The sequence below is a fragment of the Poecile atricapillus genome, chromosome W (assembly GCF_030490865.1).
Source record: "Poecile atricapillus isolate bPoeAtr1 chromosome W, bPoeAtr1.hap1, whole genome shotgun sequence".
NCBI lineage: Eukaryota > Metazoa > Chordata > Aves > Passeriformes > Paridae > Poecile > Poecile atricapillus.
Window position 1 is genome coordinate 17,986,030 of NC_081288.1, and position 11,488 is coordinate 17,997,517.

Consider the following 11,488-nt stretch of genomic DNA (forward strand, 5'->3'; position numbering starts at 1 on the left):
GGCTCCCGAGGAATGCGCCTGGGATCCGGGGCCTTCTCCCAAGGGAGAACCACCCGCATGCTGCAAGAATGGCATCTGAACGGCTCCTCTGCCACCCAGGGGAATAGAGTAAAGTGGGTACAAACAGCTGGAAATGCTGCCAAAGTGTCAGGCTTCGACTCCTCCAGACCCTGCGGATTCTGTCATCCTTGTCTGCTGAAGCAGGTTTTCAATTTGCCTCTATTTCCTACTGGCTGGAAAAAAAAAAGTTGACGCAACACCGACCAAGGTGTTACAACACTTTTAGTTATACCTCCCTGGTCCCTCCCAAAGGACCTGGCCAACACCCACTAGGGGTGCAGTCGTGGCCTGGGATTTTTCAGAGCCCTCTCCCACTTTTTCATGGTCCTTCCCTCATTCTCCCTCCTGTCCCAGCATGCTCCAAATTCCTCCTCTGAGAGCTTGTCCATTAATACAAAGGAGCACATTGGACTCTGAGGAGCACATTTCTTCTGCCCAGAGAGCACCTGCAATCCTAAGCAAGCTGAAGCAAAACTGTGCAACAACACTGGGATTTCAGAACAGGTGTCCAGCTGGAAAAGGGAAGGTGAAATGTTGTTTTATATCAAGTGCACATTTTATCTTCTCGTGCACTGACTCATCCTCATAGACAAGCCCTGGTGTTACTGTAGTGAGTCATCAAAGCAACTTTATTTATAATCACTCTGCCTGATGTTTCAAAAACACACAAGACCTAAACCTTATTATAGCAATACTAAATGAGTTGATGGTCTCCCAAAGCTCATGCTTTGATTTGAAATTCAAGAGCATGACAGAGTTTTAAAGGAGAAACAGTCCTGTGAATAGAGAGCACTGAGGCTCAACCTCCAGATCAGATCATCAGCTGTCATTTAGGTCAAACAAAAGGTACACTGGATAAACAAACATTTCTGTGCACTGGCCATTTAGATGTACAATACCATGGTGTGAATGGACAAAACTGTGTCCCTACAAAGCTCTTCTGCTCAACCATCCCTGTCCCTCTTGTAGCTGCAGATTTTGGAGTAACATGTTTGCAAACTAACAACACCAGTTCCTGGACTCAGGCATGTATTTTACATTAACTTGATGCAAGCTGTTACAGACTACAACTTTTTCCAACCTAGTGTGCAGCTGTGAAAAGATATTTATTTACCTCATATTCTAGTTCAGGCAGTGCTGGATGGTCCCAGTCTGAAGGAAACATGATGTACGTGAAGGAGCATCTGATTGACTGTTTGAAACAAGTTTGACTGAGATAAACAAACTCAAGGGCTTTCCACAAGAGAGTCTCCTGATCATGCTTCAGGGATTGCCTCAGAAAACTTGTCTTTATATTCTGTATAAACTGTTCTCTCTTACTAATGCAAGCTACAAGTAAATGTCCATTGTTATAGTGCAGCTCTGCAGCAAGAAGCATCACATTGGGCTTTCAGCTAAGCATTAGCTTTTCATTCCTTGCTTGCCTATGTGCCTATAAACATGCCTAACAATATCATAACTTAGACCTATCTAAAGAAATTGCCAACAGCTCTTCAAGCATGATCCCTGCATTACCTTCCCTTACCACAGCCAGGCCACACTAGCCTCTTCAGTCCAAAAAAATAAAATGTCATGACATGAATTGTTCAAGCAATGCCTGTTGAGACCCAAAGAAATTATTTAAACTATCCCTTTCCTGAACTGGGAGAGGAATCAGAGAACAAAAAGATCACCTAAACTACAACAGATTATCAACATCTGCTTTTGCTCCCACCAGAATATTAATTTTCTTCTCTTTTACTTTTCTTGACTGTTTCAGGACTCGACCCATGCTTGTTCCAACAACACTGCACGAATTCCCCCTAACTGATATCTCTGCTTTTCCAGTCCCACTCTTCTGCCTGCTCTAGGCTGCAGCATCCAAGAAACAGGATGTCAGCCTTATTCTCTGATCTTCCCAGATCACCAGCAGGCTGTGTGTCAAACCAAAATTGTCTTCTCCAGGCTCTGTGGCTATGCATGCCTCAGCTGGACCTGCTCTTCCACCTTGTCACCTGTACTAGCCTTAACAAAAGAATATAAAACACAGCTCTAAAAATCCCATTATGGTGTTTTTCCATCTCCATCAGACTGTTTTGAGCAACCCCAGCCATGTAACTTGTCATCAGCAGAAAGTGGGAAGCTGCCCTGGCAGTCCCCAGGCCTCTGGGACATCTCCTCAGAGCACTCCCCTCGCAGCATGCCTGCCACAGTGACAGCCTGCCAACGCTGTCAAACCCACCACCCAGCCTACCTGCACCCAGTCTACATCAGCAGATCAATGAGTCACTCTGAAGCAGGAGAAGACTCAATAAACAGACATTATTTTCCACAGTCAGGAAAATAATGAGCATAACACCCCATACCTTTTCTTGTTCTGCTTCCTACTGCCACTTACTGCAGTACTAGGACTTCTGCAGATTTTTATCACAGAAGATTCAGGTGTCTGTACCATTTTTTGAAAGAGAAGATAAATGCACTACAAATGAGAAAGGAGGTTTTTATTCCCTGGGAATGCTGCCCAGGAGAGCAGATGTCATTGTGAAACACAGTGGGATTATCCTCCTGTGCTGCTCCTACATCCACCCCTTCCTCTGTTGCCTGCTGCTTCTGCTTCAGGAATTTGCCATCAGTAAGGAGATATCTGTGCAGCCTTTTCACGCTGTGGTGATTGCCTGAGGAGTTGATATTCCAACTTCATGCTTTCTTCCCTTCACATAGAATCTGTCTCCAAAGCCACCAAGCCTTAGAGGTTGCTGTCCTGACTTCCAACCAGCACAAGCTCTTCTTGTGGTGTTGGAAGAAGAGATCTTCTCCTCTGTGATCTTGTGATGATAGCACAGGGAAAACACAAACACCTGAAGTGCTGCCTGTGAAAGTTTTGGGGAGGTTTGTGGACATCATTTTATCTGTGCCTCACTCCAAGTGGAGTGAGCAAACATTTGGATCCCTTTATAGTGGTGTAAATGCCTATGACAAAATCAGGCCTCTCTGAGCTGCAGAGTCCTTCTGCAGGTCTCTAGACTCTGCCTTATTCGCACTACATCTTTTTCTGTTTTCCGCTGATGTGCCACAGCACCTAGTATTTCAATCTCCATCCCAGGTGCTCTCAGTTTTGCTGCTTGCCAGAGATGGCAGGAAAATTCCTGCCTCTCCTCACAACCTGGCAGCTGGTGCTCCCCACCAGACAGCAGCACCAGATGATGCTTCAGAGGCTGGGGAAGCCCAGAGCCTGCAGAGGCCTCAGGAGCCTGGCAGTGTCTCCGGTGAATGGCAGATTCACCAGCTCCCTTGCAGTGACGTGCACAGATTATGCTGGATGACTCAGGCTCAGCTTTATCACCAGGGAAGATGTAAGGATAACAACTCCACACACTCACTCACAAGAGCACAGTGATGGAGCAAAGCTATGAGAAGGTAAAAGCCAGAAGGAGCTGCTGAGGGAGTGCTTGGTCACTGACCACTGATTCCCTGGTCTGCTTACAGCTCACTTGCCTTGAATAAACTTCTCTTCATTTTCAGCTGCTGAATGAGGCCCCCAGAGAAGCCATGTGCTTCTTCGAGCCCCAGACCTGAGGAGGAAACATCCTACCTACCTCTTGCTCCCTTGGACTAGTTTTGGAAGATACTATAGGGCAATGCACACCATCTCCTCTAGACATGAATGACATACACACTTTTTAATGTTTTAATCAAGGCTGCCTCCACAGCTTACAGCCTCCTTCAAATATAGCATATCATGAACAAACATCACTGCACACAATTTCTTTTTAATCTCTGCACAGGATGTATATGTACCAGAAAAACTCAAATACAGTTCATAATTGGCTTAAGCTACTATGGCCCTGGCCTTTTTCCTCCCCTGTTCCTCTCCCTGGAGGCAATGGTCACAGCAGCTTGGGGGGGAAAGGAGAGAGGTTTTCTGCTTGGAAAAGGCCTAAATGCATGGCCTTTTAGCCATGTAAAAGGCTAAACACACCCAAGGAAAAGCAGAGTCACCAGCATATCATGCTCACTGTGCACCAGGATAAAATGAATTCATATGGAAAGTAAAATTACAATGCACACAACAACCACGCACAAGGTATGTGCACAAGAGGGACACCATATTGATCTTGAATGATCCAGTATCATCCCCTTCAACATACTTGTGTCCTTATTTCAGCCCTTTATTTCCTAGTTACAAACATATAAGGAAGGTTCCCACATTTACAATCTTAGCTCAGCATATCATAATATCAAGGAGACAGAGACATCAATTTAAAAAGTCCCTACTTAGAAGAGAGCCACTAGTTTTGATTAGTTCACAAAAACTGCTTCCATTCTCTTTATTTTGTTTCACTTCCTTCCCCTTCCCTTCCTCCAGTGTTAATGGATGCTGCCTGTACCTCATGAAATGCTCCCTCATTGCTTTCACATTCAAGCAAAAAAAAAAGCTTATTTTTGGAAAAGAAGATGCATTACAGTTAGTTCTCCTATAAGTATGTAAAGAGGTAAATACACAGATTTTTTTTTTTTACCTTTGAAGCCTCTCCCATACTTCTGTAAATCCACTTGAAATTCAAAAGTGCACAGACGAATCTGAAGCCATGACACCACATCTGCAGAAGTTACAGGGGCAGCACCTTGTTCTGGACAAAGGAGAGAGATATTTTTTAGCAATTGGCTTTGGGCCACATAGGTGTCGTTTGGATTTAGCATCTATACCAGTTACAGGAAAAAGCCAGCGATTTAAACTAGTCAGAACATGGGCTTGTCTCTGGGATGTATCAGGGTGCCTCTAAATGTGTTTAAGGGAATTTTAGAATCACAGAATAGTTTGGGTTGGAAGGGACCTTAAAGATCATCTAATTACAATCCTGTGCCATGAGCAGAAACACCTTCCACAGACTGCTCAAAGCTCTGCTCAATCTGGTCATGAACAATTTCAGGGATGGGGCATCCACAGTTTCTTTGGGCATCCTATTCCAGTGCCGCCCCACCCTCACAGTATCTCTTCATAGAATCTCTTTTTAACATCTAATTTAAGCTTACCCTCTTTTAATTTAGAGCCATCACCCCTTGTCCTGTCACTAAACACCCTTTAGCAGTGCCTGGATCACAGCAGGTTGGAGGGTCTCTCTCATGTCCATCTCTTCTCTGTGTCCCCCACCAAGGACCGCTGGTGACTGCAGTGCCATCTGATTATGTCTGCATGTCACTTCCCTTCACCCCTGCACTGCCACCCTCCCTGCTCCCTGATGCCCTTCACCCTCCTTTGACTGCCCTCAGAAGTGGAATAGAGGCTCCCCAGAAAAAGAAAGTGCAAATCCAGGCTCTGGAGCTATTTCCAAGTGAGCTTATAGATGGTGATGGTTCCTGGTTTGATAGCTTTGATGGGAAAAGCAGGTGATTTTCTGGGATTTGTTTTTCAGCAGAAGTATGCAGAAAGTGAGCTCTTCTCACATGCCAGAACTTTCAAATTAAAATGAGTTTTCAACAAATTCCCAAGCCATCTGTAAAGACAGCCTGTTTTCAGAGCTGTGTTTCCTGGGAGCATTGAGGAAAATCAGAAAAAAATGCAAAAATGTGTGAGGTCATGAAGAAAGCACTGGGAGAATATCTGCACCCCTTTTATTAAACAAAGCTAGCAGGTGCTCAGTTCAAAGCAAGGCAAAGGAGAGCCTCCCTCAAGCAATATCCCATTCAGCTGTGGGAATATTTGCTAAAAAATGTTGTGGAAGCTAAAATTATATACAGATTTAAAAAGTGATGGAATAATTACTGAAAGAAAAACACATCCGGGGTTATTACATATATAGATACCAACTCTGGCGCAGGAGATCTCCAAGCCAAAATTTGTTGCATGCAGGCAGAGCAGTTTGGAAAAGTATCTCTACAAGTCTGCTTCTAATTTTGTTTGGGCACCTCTATCACCCAGCGATAGGGACAGGCTCTGGTACACCTCTTGTCCTGTCTTTCCTACATTTTGGGGTAAGAAGAGCAGGAAGGGAGTGACTGGCATTGGGTGCTGGGCATGAGAGGGAGATGTTCACTTGCTTTCTGCACTCAACCCAGTGCTTGTGCCCATCCAGCAGCCCGGGCAGCGGGCGTCAGTGATGGACACAGTGCAGAACTATGGACACGGGCAGCGAAAGAGGCAGATGAGGTTCTAGCAGTGCTAAAATCATTTGTAGTAACCCTGCAGCCCTGCCTGCTGGGTGGGTCCCGGTCCGCACTGATCCGCACCCCGTGCTCAGCAGCAGCGATTGACCGGGACTTTGTGGGGAGGGGGCACTGACCTGCCCGCGGTGCGGGTGCCCGTGAGGGCAGGACCCGCAAGCCCCGCGCTGCCCTCAGCTCGGCCTGGGCCAGCGTGCCCCGCCCCGCTCGCCCTCAGCGGTCCCCGCCTCATGGTCCCGGGGCTGCCCTGGCTCCTCCGCCCCGGGGACTCCGGCCTGGGCGGGCACCGCCACCTAGGGACAGGAACAAGGCTCCGCCAGGGGCTGGCGGCTCCGGGAAGCGTCCTGACAGCGCTCCATGGGCTCCTTCTCCGCCCGGCAGCGGCGGCAACGCAGGGAAGTTCGGCTCGCCTTCTTTTCCAGGCGCGCTTAGTTTGTATAATCCTTTTATTATGTGCTGTCCCCACTTTCAGTGTCAATCGCAATGACTCTGAACACACACGTGGAGACCTATCTGACAGCTGAAGAACAAATCGTCGCCTTGTTTTGCCCTGTTTCAAGGAGCACTTCGCTTCTTTGAGATATCCAGACTGGCACAGTCGGTCCTGCAGCCATGCTCAGAGGCATCCCAAATCCACCCTCAGCTCCCATCCTGTACATCTTCCTCTGCTTCGGCTGTATCCTTCCTTGCACCAACACTTGCACTTATCCTTGTGCCTGCTTAGTGGAGAATCCCCTTCTTCCCACACTCCCCTCCATGCTGCTGTAGCACTGACTGCTTAAAATCAGAAAAGAGCTTTTCACTCATCTTGTGTCCTGGCCTGCAAGCCTTGCCCCTGCAGGACATGCTGCGTTGCAGCACTAGTCACATCCCACCTGCTTTAGGCATCAAGCAAACAGATACTTCACCTTTGAAGCGGATCTCATACTGCCAATAATCTGCTTGAAACTGGAGGGTGCCAGTCTGGTCAGACTGAATTGCCTTCTCTGACTGTGTAGGGCTTAAAGCAGGAGAACAGTAATTTGGAGACTAGAGAAAGAAAAGAAGAAAAAAAAAAAAAAAAAAACAAACCAAAAAGGAATTATCCATCAGAAAAAAAATTGGCTTATAGGACCTGCAGAACAGCATTTTATTTGCTAACCAGGTGTAATTGCCAACTTGGAACTTCCCAGTGCATTCCAGCTGAACCCCACCTCCCATCAGGAGCTGTTTCCTGGACTGCCCCCTCCTCATCACAGCACACACGGCTGAGGACTGGTGGTGTGGTGCATCCTCACTGCCCCATCCATCTCTGCAGTCTGCGGTGCTTGCTGCTTTCTCCTCAGCCCTTCCAGGCAGGATTAGAGAACATTGCCACAGCTCTCAAAATGGTTCTCAAATGGTCCAATTGTCAGTGCATAGGAGAGCTTTCTGGCACTGTTTTCTGCTCTAAGTTAGGATTTACAAAAGGAAAAAGCACTTTCCTCATAGATGCACACACAACATATTAAAAAAAAATAATAAGATTAAAGAAATTTTGAAAGGCTCTGGTTTGGTTAAGAAAAGAAACAACATTCAGGCCCCAACCTGTCACGGTCCTCTCATGAGTGATATAAGTAAAATTATGAGATGCTACAGAATACATCAAAATGAATGTGGGAAGACTCTGAGGCAAGGCACAAGACATGCAGAGAGCACATGGACCAGGAGGAAGAAGAAAAAGATTATCAACTTCTGGCAGTTAGCTTAACGGTAGTCTTGAGAGGGAAACCCAAACTCTGCAGGAATTCCTGGACTGTTGTCATCATATCACAGCCCAGAAAATTGTCCAGCTTCCAAATCCTCGGGGAAGAAAACAAGTCCTAAAAGGTTTGGATTTTCTTTTTGCTTGTGCTCAAACCCAGGCATGCCATTTTCTGCCCTATGAGTGTGCCAGCCCACAGAATAGGCACTGAGCAGACACCTGAGCCTGGTTAGTTAACAATAGTATTATTCGGCTGTTATCCATGTTTTACCTATAGAAGGGAATACTTCTGAATTTGCTTAATAAAAAGGCACATTTTTATTTAGAGGTTCCCTAATAAAACTTCCACAAGTGTGGGATTAGATCACCTAGCTATCCAGTCCACATAGCTCATGCCACTGCAAGGAGCTGCTTCTCTTGATGAACAACAACTTTCACAATCATCTTGAATTCACAGTCATTAGAGGATTACGTTAATTTTTTTGTAGGTTGATGGCATTTAGATAGAGTCCTTCAAGTTGTCTTCCCAGTTATGTAATGAAGCTTTTGCATTACTTATGAGTGTCATTAATTATGTTTCAGCTCAGGAAACTGCCTAGATGTCACATGTTAACAGGAACAAGTAGAACTGAACGTTGAGGGGAAGAAAACCAATCCAAAGGTCAATATGGGAAGGAAAAGAAAAGCCAGCTATCAGGACACTTCATGGAGTTACTCAGACTGTTCAAATACATCAGCAGGTGGAGAAGATCCTGATAGGAAAACTCTATTTTGATAGCACTGTCACAAAATTTAGGTTTAGTTAGTAGCCTACAGCTTCATGCAACGAAACTAATCACATTTCTGTGATTAGTAAGGAAATGTACAGAGGACATTCTGTTAGTAAGGAATTTGATTTGCCCAGTGAAAAAACCCAACCAAAACAACCAACCAAAAAACCCTACAAAACAAACAAACAAAAAAAAAAAAAAAAAAAAAAAAAAGAAAGAGGGATTTTTTAAAACATTAGTATTGATGTGAGGACCTTCAGTCAAGTTATGTGAAGGTTGTGTCACTGCCAAAATGAGGTATTAAATTGTATGAGGATCAAAGAGGAAAAAGGATATGAAGGAAGACGGTTAGAAGAATTTTTTTGAGCTGTGAGACAAAACAAAGGTCAGCTGGGTTTCAGGACAGCAGAATGGATCACAGCTTGAGATGGATGCTACAGGACATAGTAAAAAAAACCCCAAAACCTGCAGGAATTTTTAACAGAAAAGCAAACTGGAAGTTGCAAGGGTCTTGCAAAATGCAGTCAGAAAGAGCCTGCAAGAAGCAAGAATAAAAGGATGAGCAAATTGTTTAAGCAGAGACCAATGTGACTTCCAACACCTTCTTTGGACTTAGTAAATAGAAAATGATATTGAAAATAAAATACATTTAAGGAGACCACAGCTGAAGATACATACCAAGAAAAAATATTTACAGAACACACACTGAAAGAAAACTCCTTGGGAGTGAGTAAAGACAAAGCTTTCTCCAGTGGTGGGGAAATCACATGCAGACATTTCCCAAGTATTTCTTAGTTGAACACTGGAACACCGATTAATGGGCCCTCTGACATCACTGTAAACCATCTGGAAGGGAAATCTAAGCTTATTAAGAACAGATGGATAAGAACCAGGTCACCCTTCCCTATTGCTCCTATTTGTAAGCTAGATGTAAAAGTAACCTTGTAAAGACAGTTTGAGCTGCTCTGGGAAATCACACCTAGGATTCAACAAGCCAGACAACAGGCACTGAAAAAGAACAGGAACAACTAGAAAAAGCTGTTTCCTGAGACCTGTCTCCTACAGGCCCCTAACTAAAGACTCCTGCCCTTCCCCAAACCTTCAGCCCCCATCATTACCAGTGATCTGGGTTCATTATTCCCTCAATCTAGAAACAGCCTTGTTAAATAATGCAATTGTTGAGCATGTCATGCCAAGAACAATATCTGTGTTTTCTTCACCTGGCACCCATACAGTGGTCATGCCAGGTTATGGGGCTCAGGTTGATTTTTAACAGTTCGAATGTTTTGGAAAATAATATGTCATTCAGCATGTTCAATCAAGCATTAGGTTTCTGCAGTTTAATCATCCTGTAATAAATTCTGTCAAAATTGTTAAAAAGGTTTCTTAAAAATGCTGAAAAGTCAAACTTGGCACCAGTAAATGAAAAGAAAGCCTGAAAACTTGCTGAGGTGTTATTTAATAGAAAGCCTAGGCCAGTTGCATGAGTATGTAACCAACTGTGTTAAAGCTAGGGATGCTGTGAAGCCCTGAGAGAACCACAATAAAATCAATTAGAAATACCTTATGATGGGAAGATCACTTGAGCTAACATCCTTGCAGACAGAGACAAGGACAGTACATTTGAACAAATCAAAAAAATACATTATTTATGTGAGTACAAAATGCATCCATTGATCCTTCTGAATTGTTGCTGGTTCCTGAAAAGCAATTGCTAAAGGGATTACTGGAGAAGCTGCAGCCTGTCCGGGAGATGACAGAGAGAGGCTGCTGCTGCAGAACAAGCACACTCCACCACCTGCCCATCCCCTGTCAGCCTGGCTGACACTGGAAGAAACAAACCCCTCAGAAATCAGTTTGGCTACTCACAGTGTTCCTCAGACCAGACCTTTTCCATCACCAACTTGGTGACTGTAAAACTGTCAGTCACATGCATGAGTCAGAAACAACTTAACCCTTTCTCAACAGATCTTATATTTTTTTCCAGAAAAAAAAAAAAAAGTGAATGAAAAGCCAGTAGATCCATGCTTGGTGCCTGCCAACTAGCACACATGCTGCTGATGGCTTGCAAGCATTTCTCATCTAAAAGGGTGCTGAGGAATGATTTCTGGTCAGTACTTTGAAGGCACCCAGGTGCTGCAGAGGCAGCCAGAGGTTCAGGTTGGGAAGAAGCTTTAGCAAATTTATGACACTGAACTGAAGTCCCATGAAGCAGTATTCATAGATTAAGTTACTTTTCACTTTTACTAGCAGCTCCTGTTCTCCGTGCCTCATTGGCAGAAATATCCCTGAGCCTTTTAGTTTTAGATTCCCAGATCTATTGGGTTAGAGGTTCAGGATCATCTTATGCAAACTAAAAATCATGCTGCAGCCTGCTCTGTTCTTTGCTGGTGTCGACACAAACAGAACTGGAAACCGCTCATGCTGAACACCATATTTTGGGTTTAGGTTTTGTGGGGCTTTTGGCTAGGTCAGTTTTCAAGTAAGTAAATGCCCTGCATCTGCTCCCCCCCATCCAGCAGTGGCCCAGGTGAAACAGCAGTAGCACCCACCTGGAGGCAGGACTGCTCCTTTGGGCAGTGGCACAAAGGGAGAGTCCAGAGGGTGACCCTGAAAGGGCTCCTCAAGGAGAATTTCCATGTCAGATCCAGTACTCCAGCACCTGCAGAGCCCACAGCAGTGCCACACCACTGCACACTGTTAGAGCTGCTCACGCCAGATCCTGCCTGATCTTCTCAATATAACACCCAGCACCTAATTCTGGAGGCAGATGGAGGCTGTGAGAAACTCTCCC